Consider the following 23,245-nt stretch of genomic DNA (forward strand, 5'->3'; position numbering starts at 1 on the left):
GGTCTCTACATTCTTTTTCCCTATGGGCTGATCAGGAATTGGAGGAAGGAAGTTTAGTTTGTGCATTTCTTAGGACTTTAATGGATACTTGCATACTGACTGTAATGCGGTTTATTATTTCTTTCTTCCCCTGATGGATGGACGAGCAGCAAGAAAAGAGTTTGGTCTGATTCTGGTGCTACTCGACTACGATTTCTGGAGAGCTGCCTCAGGTAATGTGATTCTTAATATTAAGAATATATATGAGGGCAAAATCATAAATGTTTTTGCAGCTGTCACTGAAGCATATTCAAGCCTTGGTTATCACAGCTCTGTCCTGCAGGACAGACCAAATTTTCATTCTCCCGTTTGACTGCATTGTCATGGTCAGGCATGAGCTGCCTCTGAGACAGGTTTGTCTTGGAGTGCAGATCAGGGTACATGACCAGGGCATATGTGGTGAGACCATTATTAGCATTGCTTGTGATGATAAGGCCCCAGAGGTGCCAAAGAACAGACTTCAGCATGCAAACAGCTCAATTAAACAGTTTCTTTCCGAGGTATGGAAGACGTATTTCAGTCAATTAGTGGCCCTACAATTTACTCTAATGCAGATGAGGTTTCAGCACATGCTTTCCACCATACACCTGTCATTTCACTGTCATTTCTGCTGTAATCAGCTGTTGTCTTTGTGCTGCAGAAGCTGTTTGATGCCTGTGAGAAAGATATACAGCAGAGAACAATTAACATATTTGAAGTTCTTGACATTCCACCTTTGAATGACACCATGACCAACAACAAACAGGTATTTTATGTTTCTGTTTAATTGGACCTAGGCAGTGGGATAAAAGGGCCATCTGCATCTGCCATTCATTTAGAACTTAGCTTCTGCTAAGGACACTGCTCAAAATATATCAGTAATGACAGTGGGGATAACTTATGAGCTGAGAGGATGGGGGTGTGGAAAGTTGAGCTCCAGCAATCCTTCTGCATCCCACAATTCACAGATACACGCCACAGGTCTGAATTGTCCGGCTGGCTGAGGCACATATATAAGTGTGGAAAGCATTTTCCAGCCCTGTGTTGCTTTTATGGGACCTTCCTTCAAGGCTTGAAACGAGCGATGACTCCATTGCTGACAGACACTTAGCGCGCCCTCCTGCGCGTGGGGCAGACCGGCGTTCGCGCGCCGGCTCTGAGCCCTCCGGCGCGCCGTCGTACGCCGTCGTACGGCCGGCGCGCATGCGCGGTCCGCGGGAGCGGCGTGGCGGCGCGCAGGGCGCGGGTGTCGGCGGCAGCGGGCGAGCGCCGGGACCGCGGGTGAGGCGAGCGATCCCCTCCGGCGGGGGCGGCGGCGGCGGGTGCCTCCTGCCCGCTGGCCGCCTGGGGCTGGCGGGACGGGAAGCTGCGAAGCGGCTGCCGCGGCAGGCTCCCGGTCCGCCGGAGGCGAGCCGGGCCAGGGCAGCGCCGGGCAGGTCCCCGAGAGCCGACAGAAGGGAAGAGGGGACGGAGGCGGGCACCCCCCAGGCGCGGCCAGCGGGCGCCTCCCCGAGTCGCCGGAGCTCCCCCGGCGCCTTCCCCCGGCCCCGCTCGGCCCGTGCGGCTGCCCCCAGCTGCAGCCCCTCCCCTGAAGCCTGTGCTGCAGCCGCAGGCAGCCCCCGAGCCCTGTCGTGAGGGCGGCAAGCTGGCCCTCCGGTGTTCTCGAGTCTCCCTTAACGCGGGTGCCGTTAGCAGCGGCGCGGGGAAGGAGCGGCATCCGTCCGCGGAAGCCCCTGCGGACGGAGGGGCTCCGGCCAGGGCGGAGCTGCGGTAATAACGGTCGCTGCTGCCTCTTTCCCTCTGCCAGAGGCCACGCCGTGAGCGCGGTTGTCCGTTCGTCCCCGGGGATGCCGTTGACTGCAGCAGCCTCAGGCTCGCGTGGGCTGTCTCTGCCCGGCCTCCCTCTCCTCGCGGCACGGGAGCGCAGAGGGACAGGCGGAGCACTTACTGGTTGTGGACGGGAGCTGCTGAAGCTGGAGACGCCACGGAAAGGTAAAGATGAAGAAACGGAAGGCCGTCTGACTGGCAGCTGCCTCCCGCTGCAGGCCAGAGAGACCCTGCCTCTGTGGGTGTGGGAGGATCCCTCCTCGTAGTCCACAGCAGGTCAGACCGCCAGGGTCTGTATGCGTGACCAGCAGCGCGGTACGGCCACGTAGTGAGCGAGCGAGCGAGGCTACGTGTCTAGGAGGCCTCATCTCGTAAGAGCTGCGAGGGGCTCTCGTGTTCCGTTATGCGGAGGACAGCCAAGCGACTGGAGTTACAGAAGAGGAAGGGAGGAGAGAAGGAGAAAGAAGCGTCTGAACTGGCAAGGTCTCCTGGCAGCTACAAGAGCGAGAGCTGTGGTGAGTCCTGGGACCTCGGGGCCCTGTCGCTTCTCTTGTGTGTCCCGGTCCCTCCCTCCCCCTCTCTTGGCCCCCTCGCTTTCTTATGCTGCTGTGACGGTTGGTTTTTTTTTAATGTTGCTTCCCTGTGCCTCTCCTCTTGTGTCTATTCTCTTGTCCTGCTCCCTCTTCCTCTCCCCCTTTCTTCCTCTCTCTCGTTCGACTGCCCCCCTTTCTTTTTCTCTCTGTGTTCTTGTCCTGCTCCCTCTCACCCACCCCCTGCCCCTCATCTTTGTCCTGCAGCCAGTCACTGTTTTTTCCTTTTCCATCCTGATCTGCATCCACCTCTTTCCCCACCTCCCAATTTCTCTGGGCTGTTCCCTGGCGTTCTTTTCCTCTCTGAGCTTGTACGTGCCGCTCTGTGTCCCTGCCTTCCTATCTCTCTTCTTCCTACTTTCTGTTTCTCTCTATCCCTTTGTCTTGATCACTGTTGCTGTTTATTTTTGTCATTCTGGATCTCACTGTCCTCGTCCTCCTTCCTGTTCATCTCTTGCCCTCTGTGACCCTTTGTGCTGCTTCCTGCCCCTTATTTATTCACCCTCCCTCTCTCTGCAGGGCTCCTGATACCTGTCTTTCTAAATTCCCCACCCCCCTGTGCTTCTCATGGTCTCTGTCTTTCTCTCTCTCCCGTTGTCGTTGTTCTTGTCTGTCGCTCTGTCTTGCTTCCTGTCCCATCTTTTGTCACTGTATCCCTTTGTCCCGCTCCCTTCTCGTATTCGTATTCCTCTCTGTCCTGAGGACTGTCCCAGTTATTTATCTCCATCCTGCCGCTGTCCTGATTTTTCCTTCTCTGCCATGTTCCCTGTCCCTCTTTCTGTCTCTTTTCCTCTGTCCCTGCTGCTTATTTCTCCATCTCCGTCCAGACCCCTGTCCCCTCCCCCCTGCCCCACCTTGCTGTCCCTCTGCCTTGCTTTCTTGTGCTACCTTTTCTGTCTTTCTCTGCCCCATTCCCTCTCCTGCCCTTTCTAACTGTGTCCTCCTGTCCAGCTAGCTGTCGCTTCTTTCTTTTTTCTGTTCCTCAGTATTTTTTTATTTTTTTCCGTGTCTCTCTCCCACTGCCCATCGCAGTTGGTTTTTTCCCCTCCAGTGCTGGCCTGCTCTTTGTCCCTTTTGTGTCTCTCTGTCCTTCTGTCATGCTCCCTGTGTCTATTTAATCCCTTCATCTCTGTCCTGCAGCCCGTTGCTATTCCCCCCCGCCCCCTTCCGTCCCTTTGTCCTGCTCCCCGTCCTTGTCTCTCTTTCCCTTGGTTCTGCCTCCAGTCCTTTTTTCCTTTCTTGCTCCATCTCTGTCCTGGTCCCTATCCCTCCCGCACTCTCTCTGTTTCTGTGTCCTTCTCCTTGCCTTTCCCCACGGTCTCTGTCTTGTTCCCTCTTTGGTTTTCTTGTTTTCCGGGTGGCTGGGCCTGGCTACCTGCAGGGGTGCTTCAGCTGGGGGGTTTGGGGTGGGGGCCTGGCCGTGCCGGTGATGGCGGGGAAATAAAGCCTGAAGCGGCAATGGAGAAGCGATGCCCTGCCTGTGCTGGGGCTGCCCTGCAGAGGCGTGGGGCCGGGCCCTCTGCAGGTCCCGAGCGCTCCCCGAAACTACGTGTGGGGCCCCGGGGGTGCAGGGCTGTGGGGTGGTGACGCTCGGCGTCACCTGTGGGCACTGCAGGATCAGAAATGGAGAACAAGTTTTCTGTTCCTGGGGCTTGACAGCAGGCTTGCGTGGCTGATGTGGGGGCTCAGAAACAGACCGAGCTGCCCGGCTTTGGGCCCAGAAACAGAGGTCCAGCCCTGCGTGTTTGGGCCTTGAGAACAGGCTCAGCAGCCGGGTTTTTTGGCTCCCAAATGGGTCCCTGAGTCAGCTGGTGTGGGGGCCAAAAGCGGGAGCCGGCTTGGCTGGTTTTGCAGGAGGGTGGGAGGGTGTTGGGGGCTGCAGGGAGAAGCGGGGGGCGGGCAGGGTGCATGGACCCCCCCCCCGGAGATGGGGGTCTGGTTGTGTCAGACGCCGAAGTTCAGGAGGCCGGCACGCAGTGGGCCGAACTCAACATCTGCGGTGGTCTGTGGGGGGAAAGGCGCTTTTCAGACACCACGTGCCCTCTTAGAGTCCAGCTCTTCTTTCTGCGCTGCTCAGAATAGTTGTTAAGTAATTAATCGCCCAAACTAACGGATATTTACTTGGTGTGTAACTCTGATGTTTAATCCTAATGCTCCAGTTTTGACAGCAGTTGATATACAGCCTTATGGAAAGCCCAGACCGTTGCACACAGCTGGAGCTTGTAAGGAGAAGCAGCTGAAATCAGCTGGAGCTTCAGTGCAGAGCTGGGGCTTCAGCGAGCGAGAACTGTAGCAAGCGGGAGCTGGAACGAGGCGGGGTGTCCGCTGTCTGGAGTGTGCATTAGGCAGAGGCAAAAGTACCTGCGGCTGTAATGAGCAGGAGGTGCGATTAGCTGGAGCATCTTTTCGCTGGAGTGTCCGTCGGCCGGACTGCGCTCCCAGCACGGCCGAAGAGCGGCCAGGCGCAGGCAGGGCTGTCTGCAGCAAGCAGCTCCGAGCAGCAGGGAGGTGAGTTGTCCTTCTGCCAGCGCGGAGCCTGGCCTCTTCCCTCGGGGATGCAATCCACTCCACACTCCTCTCTCTGCGTGGAGGGTCTCGCCCGGTCCGTTCCCGCGGGCAGAAGCGAGGTGGGGGTCCCCCGGCTCTCCTGGGGCAGCCCCCCTGCGAGGGGGCACGGGCGAGGTGTCGTCGTCCCCTCAGTACCGGGCAAAGGGAAGAGAAACCGCCAACAGGAGCTCCTGGGGTGCAGAGCCCTTCCGGCAGAATCCTCTCCTGTCTTCTCACCGTTAGCTGGGTGTGACAAGCAGGTTCGTTTCTTTGTCTCCTCTTCTCCCAGTGTCACCTTCTGTGTCACACGAAGAAAATCCTGCGTGGTTAATTCTGCTTGCTGCTCAGGTAATCGCGTGTATCGGGCTGGGGGAGCGGAGAGAAACGCTTGCGAGTTCTAGGGCACTACAGATGCTCCACGTTAAACCCACAGAGAAGGGAAATTTGCTGCTAGTGCAGAAAAGCTGATGGAAAAATTGCTGTTAACAGATCGTGCCCTGTTCCTGAACTGGTCCCTTGATGTGTTTTTGTTTCAGGTGAAAGAATGAAATTTCCTGTCTGGTAAATTCAGAGCTGCCTGTTAGCTTCCTCAGGGTTGAGTGTTTCTCTTCTCTCTGTTCATGCTGATTTTATGGGCAAGTTGGAAATAGCCTTTTACTTTTTTATGTATAACTGAATTTTTAGGAATATGTGGTGTCCCTGTAGTTCATTTTTGAGCACCTAGATGCCAGTAGGAATGTAATGAGTGAAACATGATGGGAACTGGTACTTAAACTTGATTTTTATTTGTTGGGTTTTTTTTTTTTTCTTTTTTCCTTCCCCATTAAGAGTGTTGATGGCATGTTGTCCTGTGGCACAATCCCCATTCCGTTCAGCGGAGTCTTCAGTCTAGGACTTTTAAGTGAAAAAGTTTGTCCTTCCAAAAAAAGGGCTAGTCATTCCTAGGACCGAGGCATAGACTTGGAGAGTCGCTTAAGTACATGATCCGTATTAAAGCCAACTTTCAGTTGAAGTTGCTGCTGTTGGTCTTTGCTTTCATTGATTTCTCCACCACTCCCTCATGGTTGGGAGCTCTGAATCATAACGTTTTTCAGTCTCTAACACATTTCCACCCCCACCCCCCCAAAAAAGGAGAGGCAGTGTCTAAAAGTTAATTAGTTTCCTCACAAATGCGTGAGGAAATAAAATTTGAGTTATGATGATTAAAACCATAAAAATGACGCCAGTCTTGCAGATCTGGACTATTTCTGAACAGGCGTTCATCACACGCAAAAGTTGTCAGGGTACAGATCACCTGCGCTTCATGCTCTGACAAGACAAAATGCTGAGGCAGGGATGAGCTCTGAAAGAAAAAAAAAAAAAAGGAGGATACAGGGTCACGGTTTTGTTTTGTTGTTGTTTGTTTTTAGAGAGTGCAATATTGACTGGTGCCAACCTGCAGAGCTCTTCTGCTGCCTGACCTCTCCTTCTCTTTCATGGCTGTAATTGTCATTTGGATAATTGTAGAAGAGCAGTTAAGTTACTTGCCTCTGTGAATGTGCTGGTAATACCAGGAAGGCAAATGCTTGAACCAGTAGTGAATAACTTGGCTACAGGTAGAATTTCTGAAGGAAGAACAGCAGCAGCAACAGGAAGCAAATAGCAAGTGACCAAAAAGTTGTGTGTGTCAAACGCATCAAAGCTCTATTGCCAAATGTTGTTTGGCAATACGTTCCAAGTGGCTTTTTTTGGTAAACGTAAATTTTCGGGAAGTTCAGGGTTGTGTGTGGCAAAATGTGTCCCTCTGCGTCCGCGTCCTGCTACGTAAATAGCATGGGTCGATGGCAAGTCCAGTGGCAGGGCTGCTGTTCCCTACTTTCAACGTTGCCTTGGTAGTGTTGCAGTATCTAGACCTTAACGGACAGGCTGAGGAATGGAAGGAGAATGCCCGTTTTCTGTAAGGGCTCAGAATGCCAACCCTTTTCTCTGCCTGCCGCTCCCCTGTGCGTGAGATGAAGTTGTTTTATTTTTCTCCCTTGTTTCTGGTCTAAATATTTCTGGAGCTTTTGCTACTGTGGGTTTGCAATTGGTGTTACTGCGTTTTTGTAGCGTTCTAGCGATGGGTCGTTTCTGCTGTGGTGAAGCGTCGAGATACGGTTTTCGGTGTAAAGCGTCAGAAACTACGTTCACTGAAACCGGTAACTCGCGGCACAGGTGAAACTGATCTGGCGCGTGCAGCTGTGCTCGCAGGGATGCTCGGTGGCTCCTCATCAAAATGGCAGGCTGTGTGCGTGGACATCCATAGGGTTGCTTTCTGGGTCTGAGAGCGTTAACGTATTTTTGCTGTTGGAAGGTGGAATGGAGCGTGTGCCTGTTAAATCTCAGGGCGGTCAAAAGCTAGGAGGGACCCTGAGTGGTTTTGGTGGCACAACTGCGGTTTTGAAAGATCTTGCCCGTTTGGAGCAACAGACTGGAAAAAAAGATTCCTTTTTTGCAACAAGGCAGTTCACAAGGACAGATGTGTTGCTGTGCTCTTTAGCAAAAATACTCAACTTGGGACGTATAGGTTTGATGGAGCCTTGGCTGTACTAAAGCTTGAGAAAATGTATGTAGGTCTCTGGGTGTGTCACCTGGGTGTATCTAGGAAAGTGAGTTCTAGTGAAAGTAAAGTTGCCGATGAGTCAAAAAAGAAAGGAGGAAAAAAAAAAGGCACGGTTGTCTGAAAGATGCAAAAGCTCTAGTGGCCTGTGTCAACAACTGTACTGAAGATGACGCAAAAATACTTTTTCCTCTGCTCAGTCGTACTGTCTTCACAAACCTTCACAAAAAAAAGGCAGCTTTGGCTTCCTACCCAGCTTTGTGCTAATGTTTGTTTTTTTTTTTTTTTTTCTTCTTCTCTCAGCTGGATGTCAGCTGGCACTGTTTCGCTGTGGTTGCCCTTTCTTCTGCCATGATGGTACGAGACAGAGGGAAAGATTACGTAGTGGCCTGCAAGTACAAGGTACGCTTATGATGTGTGTCTGCATTTTTGCAAAGGTACTTGCAGTATGGACTTTTAACATTGAGAGTGTGCCAACTCTCCTTCTACTTTTTTTTACGTGAAATATTTTAACAGAAATACTAAAAATAAGTTCTGTTCTGGAGCATGTTACACCTATACAAAGTTTATTTCCCTCAGTTTATTTTCTCTTCCTGAAAGCATAATCTTCTGTTTCTGTGTGCTTGCTAGTAAATGATACTGTGAAAATAATTTTGTACTAAAAGAGGGAAGAAACTGTTCGTAAGAGTTCAGCTGTTCAGAAGAAACAGACTTTGTTTTCATGATAAAAGCTTTATGCTTTTACAGTCAAGGAGTTTTTTAAAATATCTTGTAGTAGTACTCAAAAACATTACGGAGATAATTAGCATCTGTACTAAAAGCAATCAAGGTCAAAGAAGAGACGTGGACAAAACAGGACAAACGGGCGTCGCATCTGTGTGTTTCCCAGGCTTTCCCAGGAAGCATTAGCAGCCTTGTAACTAGTGACAGTGAGCCCTGAGGTGTTTTTGATGAGTTACTGCTTCAGGAATGTATTTTTTCCTTTAACCTACAGTGTGTAATTTTGACTTCAGTTGGAAAGAGATTTTCCAAAATGGAAGTCTTTCTCACTCAAAGAAATTTTGTTTTAGGAACTTCCCATCAGAGTGGATCTTCAGAGGTGATTGACTTGACAGTAGAAGTCATCAGTAACGAGACTTTTCACTCTCTTTAAAAAAAGAAAAAAAAAAAAAGTCAATTTCCTTCCAAAGACCCAAGCACAGCCCATCTTCCTGAAGTTGATGGCATCACTGGTCTTTGGTTTCTCAGTTGTAACAGTTGAGATAACATGAAAACGTGTTGCTCTGCATGCTTCAGTACCGCCAAAAGCATTAGGAAATCCGCCAGTCCTTTTTGGTAGTCTGAGGTATTGCAGCACTGGGGATTTTACAAACTGACTTGCATTGTTTAAACTGTAACTGCCAAATAGCTGTAGTATATGATGTGTTAGGTGTATGTAAGCAGTTAGGTATTTTTCTAAATGTTTAAAAAGAGAGGCAACTGAATGTTATAGGTTTTTTTCCCCTGATGTTTTGACAGAGTGCTCTGAAGTACTTTCTTTCTGTCTGGCTTTCAATGGTGCGTTTCCCTGGCAGTTCAGTAGCGCCTCTCTTGGGCAGCTCAGCTGGCCAGGTGTCCCTCCGCGTTATGTAACACGCACAAAACCCCCTAGTCCCATTATAACTGTGTACTTTGGAGAGGGATAATTTAATGGTACGAATTCAGAGCTGTGCAAGTTAAGGTAATGGAAAAGGAAAGTCAAATACTTTTACAGTATAAGTATGTTCATTGGATGTATATAAACATGGGCACACCTTTTTAGTGTAAAGTGAATTATTGAGATTTATTCTTTATTTTTCATTTTGCTCTTTGAAGTTTTCCACTTCACTTTCAGCTTTATTCACCAAACAAGCAAGATGCAAAGCAGCAGCAGCAGTGCAAGGGCTGTAGCTGTTGTGGTGGATCCGTAAGTGTAGATTCTGATTGTGTACGACCTCATCCCACAGCCTCCCAGGGTTATCTCCCTGCAGCAGTGCTGTAGGGAAGGGAGGAGACAGTTTTCCAGCACCGGCAAGAGTGTTTACTTGTATGCTAAGAAGGTGTTCAAAATTGTATCGATTAGCCTAAATGCTGATTTTAAGTGTTCAAATCGCTCTTAACTTTTAGAGGAGGTGGCGTATTTCGAGCTGACCTTTTTTACCTGGAATCCTCCTTTAGCTCAGCGACTCTTCTTGTGCACCCCCAGCCTCTGCTGGCAGGGCGGTATGAGAAGCTGGAAGGTCCTTGACTTAGTATAAACAGTGCTTAGCAACAACTACAGCATCAGTGTGTTGTCAACATTATTCTTATCCTAAATCCAGAATGGCCCTGTACCGGCTACTCAGAAGAAAATGAACTTTATTCCAGCTGAAACCAGGACAACCCCAAACCCCCTGATTCTGGGTCTGCAATGGAAAAACACCAAACAAATTTGGGACTCCTGGGAAAGCCAAATCTGCCTGGATTTGCGCAGCTGGAAAGCAAAAACCCCACCCCATTTTCATGCACAAACCACAATCAAAAGATCACCCCTTTTTATGTTGTGGAAAAGCACTGAAACACACCCCAAACTGAGTATTTTGAAAAAGCAAAAAACTCCCCAGTTTGGGGAAGACTGGGGGTGAAGCACAGGCAGTTTGAGGGGCGTTGCTGGGGGTCCTCCCAGCGTGGATGATCTGATGTGGATGCTCTGTTGCGGGTTATCCCAGGTGAGTTACCTGCTGTGGATCATCCTGGGTGGACTCCCTGGGGTAGGTCATCCCCACCCGTGTCCCCCCATGCACCTTTGTACCCTCACCTACCCTCTCCCCAGTGTGTTTCTGCCCCATATGCCCCTCGCTGCTCCAGCCCGCCCCCTTCACCCATGCGAGTTTCTAACCCATGCGAGTTGTTTCCCCCTGCATCCCCTGCTCTCCTGTCTGCTGCCCTGCCTCCCTCCTTTCCCTCCTCCATATTCCACACCACCACCCCCCATCATCCATCAGGCTCCAGACCCCTGGTGTGCTGCCTGCACCCTGTTCTCTGTCACTTTTCCTTCTTTTCCTTACAAGTTGTTGTCATTGTTCCTTTTTAATGATGATTAAACTGTTTTCGTTTCAAGCCATGAGTTTTCTCATTTTGCCCTTCCGACTGTCTCCCTGTCCCGCTGGGGGCGGGGGAGCGAGTGAGCGGTCGCGTGGGCCTTCATTGCTGGCTGGCGTTAAACCAGGACACGAGGTGAGTTGCAAGCCCTGCCTGGCTAATGCTGGAGGCTCTCTGCGTTCCTCCTGCCATCTCGCCGGGCCGTGCTTGTTCTTCATCGCTGCTTTATAGCGAGCGCCTCTCGCTCTGTAAGCGGCAGTACTGGGGCCGCGCAGGTACTGCGTGTTGCAGGCAGCAAAGGGCAATTGTGACGCTTGCTGGCAGGAGCGGCAAGGAGTGCGGAGCCACGCTGCTGTGGGGAGCAAAGATGGAACCTCGAGGGCTCTGTGGTCCTCTGCTGAGGACATCTAATATCCCGACAGGCCTCTTTGCTTTCCTTGCCTCAACGTCTAATGTCATTGCACGCCGGAGGGCAGGGCAGTAAGTAACACAGTGCAGCGTCTCTTCGATAAGAGACAAGCCCTGCGCAAGGAGCCTTGCGTGCGTGCAGGATTAGGAGAGCAGCGTTGTGATAGCACGGAGGTGCCCACCCCGACTGAGCCCCAGGGTCGCCGGGGTATTGCTCGCTTGCAGGTGGGCCGCTCGCATCTTGTGTGCTGGGCCGCGGCCTTTCCTGCCGAACAGAGCTGCCCCTCTGGCACGAAGCAGCTTTGGGTCTCTTGTGGCCTGCCTTCAGGCTGTCACCTGAACCAGGCGTTATTTTTTGTTGTAAATCTCTCGCCAGCGTCTGCTGACTGGCTGCTGTCGCTCCCGCAACCCTGATGCCACATGCAGAGGGATACAGCAGTCCCTGGGGCTTGCTCCAGGGGACACCGCCCCCCCACCTCCCACCCCCCCCATTTGCAGGTTCCCTGTGCTGCTTCTCCTCTCTAGACAATGGGGTGGGGGAGCGAGGGACAGAAGCGGCCGCCCGAATTGTCTGTTCCTTGCACTTGACTGCTGTAAACGCTCCAGCCCCTCGGGTGCTTTTTGGAAGGGAGGCGATGAAGAGGCCTGCCCGGGCTGCGAGTGGGGAAGGGGCAGGGCGACATCAGCCCTGTGTCCCCAGTAAGGAGTTGCCGCCTGCGGCTGGTCTCTACTGGGCCGAGCTGTCAGTCATCCCTCATGCAGCTGACGCTCAGAAGAGGATCGTTGCCGGGGTGTGGATTCTGCTGCCCCGTGGCCGAAGGTGGGAACTGGCGTTGGGGAGGCGCGCATGCGCGGTGGCGTGTGTCGGTGGGCTCCTGCTGTTGACGAATAACCGAGACGCGGTAAGGCATCGCGACAGGCGCGCATTGCACGGCGTTCGACTCTGTTGCCTGGCAACTAAAGCGCATTACGGCAGCTGGGGATCCGCGCATACGCGCTACGCTTTGTACGTCGCACGCCGCTGTTGCCTGGCAACGAAAGCTCGACATGACGGCTTGGTAATCGCGCATGCGCGGCGTCGCGGTTTACGGTGCTCCTGCTGTCGCCTAGCAACTACAAAGAGTTACGTCGCTCGGCAACCGCGCATGCGCGCTGCGCCGTGTACGGCGTTCGCTGCTGTTGTGCAGCAACCAGAATGTGTTACGGCAGTTCTGCATCCGCGCATGCGCGCTGCGCCTTGTACGGCGCTCGCCGCTGTTGCCTGGCAACCAAAGCGCGACAAGGCGCCTCGGTAACTGCGCACGGGCGTCAGCGTTCCTGGTATTCCCAAGCAACCAGAATGCGTTACGGCACCTGGGAATCTGCGCATGCGCGATACGCCTTCTACGGCCCTCGCCGCGGTTGCCTGGCAACCAGTGCGCGACACGGCGTTTCGGTCACTGTGCATGAGCGGCGTCGCGGTTTACGGCGCTCCTGCTGTCGCCTAGCAACGAGAACGAGTTACGTCAACTCGGCAACCGCGCATGCGCGCTGCTCTTTGTACGGAGCTCGCTGCTGTTGCGTAGCAACCAGAATGCGTTACGGCAGTTCTGCATCCGCGCATGCGCGCTGCGCCTTGTACGGCTCTCGTCGCTGTTGCCTGGCAACCAAAGCGCTACACGGCGCCTCGGCAATTGCGCATGCGCGGCAGCGTTCTTGGTATTGGCTAGCAACCACAATGCGTTACGGCAGCTGGGAGTCCGCGCAAGCGCGATGCGCCTTGTACGGCGCTCGCCGCTGTTGCCTGGCAACCAGAGCGCGACACGGCGCCTCGGTCACTGCGCATGCGCAGTGTACCAGTTTACGGCGCTCCTGCTGTCGCCTAGCAACCAGAACGAGTTACGTCAAGTCGGCAACCGCGCATGCGCGCTGCGCCTTGTACGGCTCTCGCCGCTGTTGCCTAGCAACCCAAGCGCGACACGACGCGTCGCGGTTTACGGCTTTCCCGCTGTCGCTTAGCAACCAGAACACGTTACGGCAGCTCGGGAACCGCGCATGCGCGCTGCGCCTGTACGGCGCTCGCCGCTGTTGCCTAGCAACCACAACGCGTTACGTCAGCTGGGCATTATGTAGTGAATAATAATAATGTGTCGTTCTCAGAGTAGCTGTTTGCATTTCACCATGATGCAGATGCTTTCTATAGCATTTGTGTTGGCACATGTCTTAGACTTCGGTTAATCCTCTCCTGAACTCATTTAAACTTTTGGCTTCAACTGCATCACTGATAGTATGTTTCACAATAGAATAATTATTTCCTTTTAAAAAAAAAGGGGAAGGAGGGGGATAAGAAGAAGGGGTGGAGGAAGTGGGGATAAAAAAATCTGTTGTCTGCCAGTGCTGTGGGCTGCTCACTCATTTTTCTGTAGAACTCCTGTGGGTTTTTTTTCTTGTTGTTGTTTTTTTTCTGCCTTTAACCTATTAGCCTATCCTCTGCACCTTTCGTCATTTCCTGAAGTTTGTCTGTAGTTTCCTACATTAGTAGGTAAATGTATCTATTTTACTTTACAGAGCTTTGCTAGTTTTTTAAATTATACAAGTAATTTAAATCTTGGAACAAATGTCTTTGCTTATTGATTTTTGTGAGTAGCTGCAAAAATCTTATTTATTAGTTGCCCCTTTTAAAATTAAAATAAAAATGAATGCTATGCAAGAAATACGTTGCAAGTAAATGTTAGGGTCTTACTACTGCTCGCTGTTGAGAGATCGTGGGAAGTGCAGAGAATTTGTGTTAAAAGTTATGGGCATTTTTCAAGATAGTTTTCCAGGCCTGAGGCGTGCTGAAACATCTCTTTCCTGTGATAGTGTGTTTAGTTTCATTGACTTCAGCAGAACACACAGAATACATTGACTTAAACTAGCTGAGAATCTGATGATAAGGTTTTATACTCTACCTAACATAGTGTTGTGATGACTTGTCCTCTGAACTCAAAATTATGTTTGATGATCTTAACAGGAGGCCGGATCTTTGATCTGGAAATTATGCTGATAGCGACGTTACAGAATCCAGGCTTGTAACTTCACTGGTTTCTTGCAGCCCCTCAAGTTCATGAAGGACGATAAAGACCCATTCTCTTTTGTTCTTGTGCTATAATCAGTGATGGAAGTATGACATTGTCAGTTGTAAGAAGTGGCTTAACTGCTGTCGGAGTCTGCTTTTATGCCTGAAAAACCTGTTGATTTGCATGGGTTTGCACAGCTTATGCTAATGATATGGCTGGAATGAGACAGGATCTTGTGTAGTCTGCAAGGGCTGTATATGGTCCTGGTTTATAGCTGGGTGGGAGGGATTGGTTCAAGTTACTTCTTATTCGCCCTATTTAATATCTTAAGCAGGAGTGAACAGGGTGATTGGAACAGTTTCATTTTTACAAGAGTGCCCTGGGTTCAGCTGGGATAGAGTTAATTTTTACAGGAACCTCGGAGGTGGGGGCATAGCCGGGGCCGCTGACCTGAACTAGCCAAGGAGCTATTCCATACGGTGTGCCATCATGCTCAGTATAGAAATGGGGAGTGGGCCGGGGGGTGCTCTCTGTTTTTGGTGGGGGAAGTGTCGGGTCCCGGGTGGTGAGCAGTTGCACTGTGCATCACTTTTTTTGTATACTTTTTCATAAGTGCCATTGTTGTTGTTGCAATTTCTTTGTGTTTGTCCCAGTAAGCTGCCTTTATCTCAACCCTCGAGGTTCCGGTTTCTTTTTCTTTTGTCTCCTCCGTCTCCTCCCCATCCCACCGGGGGGGGGGGGGGGGGGGGTGGGGGTGGGGGGGGTGGGGGGAGGAGTGAGCGAGCGGCTGCGTGGTCCTTTGTTACCGGCTGGGCTGCAACCACGACAAAGAGGAAATTTATAATTCAGTTTTTATCCTGTGTTATAATTAAGATGTGTATTTACTGGAGACAATGAGTCTAGCCTGAACACTGAGACACCTCCGTTTTGGGCACACTATTAGAACTTTTTTAAAATTTTCAAATCATAACAGTCTGTCAGTTTATGCTTGTTGAGTCTGAGACATTACATGATGCCCTTTGAACAGGTAAATATTGCTAATAATTGATATTTGGTTTGTAGACTACACCTTTTGTATGCTCTAAAGTCACATATAAATAACTTCTGTTGTTTCCCTTTCATTTATAAAAGCTCTGTTCATCAAACCATATAAGCACATACCTAAATTCAGTGTTAAACTTCCTGAATTGCTCTAAACTATTGTGTTGCTGTAAACTGTTTTGGCTGATAAACCTAAGCGGCCAGCTTGGTATTCCTACATGTATATGTGATTAAGATGCAATAGCTCAGAACAAGTTACCAGTCAACTGCATGCTCCAGCTGCATAGGAGGCACAAAGCACCTGGCCCGTGCCTTGTAATTAGTGGGAAAGTACAGATTCTCCTGTGACCTTGGTCACTCTTGTCTATAACATATTAGATAAGAGTATTTTTATACTCCTCTCGCAGTGGGAGAAACACTGCTTGTGTCTGTGCAGTGTGTGAAAATCACTTTACCAAGATGCTTTTATGTCTAAAACCCTTGGAAAAAAACCCTCAAAACAAAGCGGAATTTTAAAACTTTTTTAATCCAAGGCAAACTTCAGGATTCTCATTCTTACAAAGTATTTTACAATTGTGTAACCTTGTAGACTGTACGGAGAATGAGGATCTTGCATGTGACGTATTCAAAAGTTTCATTTTTGGTGTTCTACACACTTCTACTGATCGCAGTGCCTTTGTTTCCTAAGGGTAACTGGCAACAGACAATGCGTATGGGTTTCAAGGCCCTGTGGAACAGAGAAGGTAGTTTGCCAGTGTTCTTACTGCTGTTGCAGACATTGTTTCAGTGGATTGAAAGTGGCACGTTCCAAGTACCTTTTCCTACCATTGCTGCGTATTTTTTTTTTAATCCAGAAGAATGTTTCTGTACTTCCCTTCCCTTCCCTATAGGTGCATGTTGGTTTACATTGCATGCTATTGCAGTGTTCTTAGTCTACCAGTTACAGATTACTCCTTTCAGTTCTTGTGCATTTATGAATGTGTATCTACCTACTAAACTCACATTTATTCAGACATGATATGCAACTGCTATGGAAGTCGGCTATTGTGCTAGTTATGGTGTTTGCCCCGTCAGTTGTTTTACTGTCTAATAAGTACCTGATGACAGAGAAGGGGAGTGTCAGAAAATAGACAAGTCAGGTCAGGCTTTATGTTAGAAATGGTTTTCATAAGATTTAAGAGAACGCAGTTTCGGAATAAGGATTTACATACCGCTCCCGGTGCTCTGTTGGGCTAACGTTTTGCAAGAAGCTGAGGTGTTTAACTTTCAAAAGCTGTTTATGTAAATTGGCTTACCTATGAGTACTCTCCTTCAGCTGTGTGTAAGGAAGAAATAAATGTGCATATCTAGACATGTGCATATGCAGATATAATTGTAAGTGCACAGCTGGGGATGATGCTTGTGTTTGAGGGTACAAATACGGAGAGGGACAGTAGTGGGGAAAGAAGAACCTTTAAAGATAGTCTAGCGTTGCTCTCATTCTAGAGGTGAATGATCAACGTTCTGTACCATTCTTGACAAATGCTTGCCTAATTTATTCTTAAACATTTCCTGTAATTATTACTACTGTTGCAAAGATTGCCACATACCCTAAGTTTTTCAGGTTGTAATTTAAGCCCCATGATTCCGTGTAACTGTGTGTAACAGTGGATGTACACAAAAGTTCTTCCTTATAGCTACCTTTTAGAGTTTAAACATTGTTATTTCTCTTCAGTATTGCCCTTTCCAGGTTAAGCGGCTGTTTTTCAATTTATGCTTTGAAGTCAGACTTCTGTACATCGTTGAGCACCCTCTTGGACTTACTGTAGACCCTCGCCAGTTATACTACACCCTTCTTGAAAAGCAGTACATCATCTGGAGGGTTCAGCAACTAATCCGTGCAAATGTAGCGCTGCAGAAGTAATGCTTGGATGTACTAACTCAAGTGTGATGTGTGACGAGGAGTCACTGGGCCTTTTGATTAGCAAGAAACGGTACGTAAGAACTAGGTGACAGAAATAGGACACGAAGCTGGCATCCTGGTCTTCAAGGTTACAGTGCAGCTCCGTGGGCTTTGGCTGACTAAAGAAGAGCATGAGGCACAGGAGAGAACTGCTGCTGGATCTTAGTGAAAGATGGTAATTCATTTGGAGAGAGGTTTTCAAAGCCAGGAATTCAAGTCGGGTGCCCAATTCCAGATTGCCTGTGAAATCACGGGGTGCTTCCCTCGCTTGTCTAACTTTGTGTTGTATATTGTCTAGCAGCTTTTCTTTCAAAGTTAACAAAGCTACACTTGTGTGATAGGTGATGTAATGATCTCATAATAATAGGCAAAATCCAAGTCACAGAAAATACCAGCATTTGAAAGAGAGCCCTGATAAATTGCTAGTGCCTTATACCACTGCCACTTACCAGGCCTTCCATGTTACAGCTGTCTTAATCATTGATGCTGTTTCCTCAGACTTGGAGCTGTAATATCTGCTTCTTGTTTCAGGGTATATTATGAAGTTGCTGATGGCACTGCCTTAGCCCTTTGGCTAAGAAGAAGAGCAAATAATTTGTGGATTATCCATATAAGTAGCAGCCAAACAGCATTCTTTTCCAATCAATAGGGAAGAAAGCTGCTGCACCGGTTTGTCTGGGTTCCCTCAACAGGAAGGTCTTTCTCACATTTATTGATCCTTTTACATTTTCCAACTTGTTCAGGGTCAGTTGATGACTGGAGCGAACTGTCACGTCTTTGAAAAGTGCTTGTAACTGTGAAAAGAGGTTTGTTGACTTCCTCATGTGATAAGTAGACATTGAAGAAATTGCATGTTGCTCATCTCTTAAGTCAGAGACAGGAATTGGATAGATACGGTGTTACTAGAAAATAAAATACAACTGGGCCCCTTGAGACAGAAATGTAGTGATGAAATCATGTAATATTATCACAGAGACATAGTGACTGTTTTCTCAACTAACAAAGAGATCCTAGGCAGAAATAATGTTTGTTCCAGGTAATTCTGGTCAGTCTCCTGAGGCAGTGGATCTACTTTGCAAATGAGAAAAAGTGGACCTAAATATTGAAACAGGAAGGGCTATTTTTCTTCCCCAGTTCAAAATGGGCACGGCAGAGCCTCTATAGCTTTCAAATTGGTAGCAGCTCCTTCGCCTGCTTGTTAGCAGACAGAGCAGAACCTGTACTTTCTCCTGTATGGCTCTTGAAAGGAACTTGGTTGAACTGGTTTGCTTGTTGGAAAAAAAAGTGGGATGTTGGATCAAGTGTAACTGTAGCAAATACTGACCTTCCTGAAACTATTTAGAGTTTTCATGTGTTGATACTCATTAGAAAAAAACAAAACTTGAAAAAAATCCTATAAGGATTAAGCTATAAGATTGTTTTCAGGGGCAAAAAAAAAAAAAAAAGGAAAACTAAATGGAAGATAGTTTTAGAGAAAGTAACTTTCATAGCACTTTGAGGTAACGTAGCTGTCTGTAAACAGGATGTTTAAGGAAAAGATACTTGGTCTCTTTATGATTCTTTCTGTGTCCTTCTAAATGAAAAGTCTGACTGTGTGAACCCTGGTTATCTGTATTACGGAAAACTGATGTGCTTTGCAAGCTGAGATTCTTCTGAAACAGAGGAAAGTAGGAGAGACATGGTCTTGTGGTTTGGGTTACTATCATGTAATTTACACAGACTGTGTAACAGCGAAATCTTTTTGTGATTTAAAAACTTCATTTAACTGCATAAAGGATGAATGTGCCTCATGAATAGTTTCTTGTGTTCATGCACGTTGCCGGTGATTTACTACTGAGAGAAGTCCTAGCAATTGTAAACAACGAGATAATTCATCAGAACATCACACATAAATATATCTCAAATAATTTTTATATCACAGCTAGTCTAATGCATTAACTTTTTATCTTAGGAGCTCTTCCATAATAATCTATTGCTCATATTATGGGATAGATAATGAAAGAATTTCTTGAAATAAACAAAACATTGGATGAGAATAGAGGAGAAACAGAGTGGGTTTTGAAGTGTTGATGCAATATTACAGATTGTGTTGCAGTTCACAGAGGAGAAGACTACTTTGGTTTTGATACCAAAATATTTCTCTTCCACATCTGTAAGCTACACTAATTATTTTATGCTTAGAAGCTTAAAAGATCCTGAGAAGTTAATTTCAAGCTCTTAGTAAAGTCTACATGGCGAACATGATATTATTCCCCTTGTGTGGTTTAGATTAACACGTATCTTTCTCAGTGACAACTATTAAACTGAAAGATTTATTTTCACATATCCTGGCTATCAGAAATTATAAGACTATGTAAATTGTCAGAGGTTTCAGTTTGCAAGTCTACTGAAGCTTTTAAGTGCCTGACTAGTGTTTAAAAGCAGAAGAAACCCTACTGAATTCAGGTGGGACCGTATTTCTGTGAAGCAGCACATCTGGTTTTAGTACCCCCCCCATGCACCTTTGTACCCTCACCTACCCTCCCCACTATGTCCGTGTCTCCCCCATGCACACCCCCATCTCCTGCTCCAGCCTACCCCCTTCACCCACATGAGTTTTTAACCCACGCGAGTTGTTTCCCCCTGCATCCCCTGCTCTCCTATCTCCTGCCCTGCCTCCCTCCTTTCCCTCCTCCATATTCCACACCACCACCCCCCATCATCCATCAGGCTCCAGACCCCTGGTGTGCTGCCTGCACCCTGTTCTCTGTCATTTTTTTTCCTTCTTTTCCTTACAAGTTGTTGTTGTTGTTGTTTCTTTTTAATGATGATTAAACTGTTTTCGTTTCAAGCCACGAGTTTTCTCACTTTTGCCCTCCCGATTGTCTCCCCGTCCCGCTGGGGGCAGGGGAGCGAGCAAGCGGTCACGTGGGCCTTCGTTGCTGGCTGGCGTTAAACCACGACGCGAGGTGAGTTGCAAGCCCTGCCTGGCTAATGCTGGAGGCTCTCTATGTTCCTCCTGACATCTCGCCAGGCCGTCCTTTTCTTCATCGCCGCTTTATAGCGAGCACCTCTCGCTGTGTAAGTGGCAGTACTGGGGCCGTGCAGGTACTGCGTGTTGCAGGCAGCAAAGGGCAATTGTGACGCTTGCTGGCAGGAGCGGCAAGGAGTGCGGAGCCACGCTCCTGTGGGGAGCAAAGATGGAACCTCGAGGGCTCTATGGTCCTCTGCTGAGGACATCTAATATCCCGACAGGCCTCTTTGCTTTCCCTGCCTCAACGTCTAATTACTTTGCACACCGGAGGGCAGGATGGTTAAGTAACACCGTGCAGCGTCTCTTCGATAAGAGACAAGCCCCGTGCAAGAAGCCTTGCGTGCGTGCAGGATTAGGAGAGCAGAGTTCTGATAGCACGGAGGTGCCCACCCCGACTGAGCCCCAGGGTCGCCGGGGTATCGCTCGCTTGCAGCTGGGCCGCGGCGTTTCCTGCCGAACAGAGCTGCCCCTCTGGCACGAAGCAGCTTTGGGTCTCTTGTGGCCTGCCTTCAGGCTGCCACCTGAACCAGGCATTATTTTTTGTTGTAAATCTCTTGCCAGCAACTGTTGACTGGCTGCTGTCACTCCTGCAACCCTGATGCCACATGCAGACGGCTACAGCAGACCCTGGGGCTTGCCGAGGTGCACCACAGGGTCCATATGCAGCATGGCCTCGTAGCGTGCGAGCGAGCGAGGCTCCGTGCCTAGGAAGCCTTGTCTTGCAAGACCTACGAGACGTCTCGCGTGTTCTCCTAGGGGGAGGACGGCCATGCCACCGGAGTTACAGAAGAGGAGGGGAGCGGGAGAGGAGCAGAAAGAAGTGTCTGAACTGGCAAATTCTCCTGGCAGCGCCAAGAACACGAGCTGTGGTGAGCCCCAGGCCCTCGGGGCCCTGTTTCCCCTCTCAGCGTTTTGGTCCCTCCCTGCCCTTCCCTCCCCTGGTCCCCTCTCTTTCCCACACCCCTGCCTTTTTTTTTCTTTTTTTTTTTTTCCCTCCTTTCCTCCCTTGTACCTCTGATACTGAAAAGCCAGTTGAAGAAACTCCCTAAGACTCGTTTTGGAGTTTTAGAAAGTGGGCATTCTTCATTGCAGCGCTGGATGCACGGGGCATAGTTCCACCTGGTGTGCATGCCACAGCTTTAGCACAAACAGGTTATATAGAATAACTAATTGCTTATTAATCAGATTAGTATACATATACATAAAAACGACGACAACCAATTATCATAGCACTGCCTACATATGATCACGCGCAATGAAGGATCCATTTGAGACGAAGGGGTGCTTTTGCGACCACCGACCCATTTGAAGTTCTTGCTGGCTGTCCTCGAAGTCTTTATTCTTGTCCTTGTTCTTTGATCTTGAAGCTTAACGCAGTTTCAATCACGTGGTCAATTTCAGCATTGTTCTCATTTAGTGTACAGGAACATCTAGTCATAAGAGCAAAGAACTGCAAAACTTATGAATAATTACTAGTTCATCACTTGACTACACTTTTGTAATTATGTCCCCAGATACCCTTTGTCTACTGTTTCAACCATAATGTTAATATATGATCATTTATCAAATCTCACTTATACAGTTATCTAACAGCAAACCAGTTTTCCTCAGTCTACATTCTAAAGGATGTCTTGTATTGTGAGCTGGCCTGTTTAGCTCGAGTCCTAATTAGGGCACCTGCTAGCCTCTCCCTTTGCTGGAATTCCTCTATTCATTTGGTGTTATTTTCTTAATATGCTGAAATACAGTTTGTGATTTTAATTTTTTAGATGTGTTGTCGTAAGGGTGTGGTGATGCTCAGCAGATGCCCCATCCTGTGGGAAGCACCCCCTCCATGGGGCAGGCAGTGTGGATTATCTGGTGTTGGGTCAAGAACCCAGAGTGGAACTGCTGTTGCAGATTATCCCAGATGCGGTTACCTACTGTGGATTACCTGGGTGGAGCCCCTGGTGAAGGTAAACCTCATGCATGACCCCCCCAGCCTGTGCATGTTCTTGCACACATATCTTACCACCGCAAATTATCCATCTAACCCACCATCCCTGTGAGTTTTTTCCCATGCCGATTGGTGAGGGCATCACCCCCTTCCCCCCACCAGCCGTGTATCCCCAAAGTTCCATGTTGTCTTGGTGTCATTTGTGGCTGCAGTCCCCTCCCCCCCCAAACCGTGGGGGTGTGGCTTCTGCTGAACCTTTCCTGCATGACTGCAGGGGCTGTCATTGCCCCCCTGCCCTGTCCTGTCCTGTCCTTGTGGGGCATGGCTGCTGCCTGGTCCCCCCCATGTATTTCCATGGGGTTATTTTGGTGTCTTTTGTGCTTTGGGGCTCTTGAACCTCTGTTAAGGGAGTCAGCTGGAGACATGCTCAGGGGGACTCTGCATCATTGGCTATTCATAGTAAATAACTTGTTTTGCAACCAGAGATATTTTGGAGATGGAATTCTTAAGGGATCGAATTCTGCTCTTTGATTCATTCCTATCCAGAAGGTAGTTCTGGTAGAAGTAAGGTGGTATGCACAGCCTTGCTAGAAATGAAGCATAACCCCAGAGTGTTTTGGCTTTTTATAGGAAACTAAAGCACATCATTTTTTATAACAACAATGTCATTGCATTTAATGAGCTAGTTTCTACCTAGTTTAGAAGGGCATCTATTGTTTTCTGTCTACACCCCAGACAAATTAAATTTAATTTCATACCTGGTCCTATTGCTGGTGCAATAGGTGTAGCTGTAGCACAGGAGCAATTAGTGTCCTTTCCTGGGGGAGTTTACTTTCTCTGTTCAGGGTCTCATTTGCTGTAAATTTAAGGCAGGTGAGAACAGTGCTGCTGCTCCTCCAGATGACTCTATAACTGCTGGTGGTTTGCCCTTCCCCTTTCCCAGGGGATTGTGCTAAGGGTGGTGGGTGGAGGCTCGGGGCTATTTGAGCCACAGCCTCTGCTGAGGGAGCTCATTGTGCTCCTGGGTTTCTCTGGTGTTGGTGCTCAGCTCTTCCTTGAGTGCTTTGCAGCTTTTGAGCTGGCTCAGCCCTTTGGGAAGAGGTGTCTGCCTGAGGTAAGAGCTTCAGGACCAGTCAAGGTTCAGCAGCATGTGTGGTAGAAAGTAACAATTGTATACAGCTGCTTTTTTTTTTTTTTTTCCTTTTTTC

The 23,245-nt window shown here is 48.8% G+C and overlaps 1 long non-coding RNA gene across 1 annotated transcript; it reads left to right on the top strand.

The window, feature by feature from the left end:
• Positions 1-1,233: 1,233 nt before the first annotated feature.
• LOC126034507 (uncharacterized) lies at positions 1,234-6,632 on the top strand. Its single transcript, XR_007504643.1, has 3 exons — positions 1,234-1,299; positions 1,826-2,360; positions 4,595-6,632. It is a non-coding gene; the product is annotated as an uncharacterized LOC126034507 (long non-coding RNA).
• Positions 6,633-23,245: the final 16,613 nt, after the last annotated feature.

The sequence above is a fragment of the Accipiter gentilis genome, chromosome 34, assembly GCF_929443795.1.
Source record: "Accipiter gentilis chromosome 34, bAccGen1.1, whole genome shotgun sequence".
Classification (NCBI taxonomy): Eukaryota; Metazoa; Chordata; class Aves; order Accipitriformes; family Accipitridae; genus Astur; species Astur gentilis.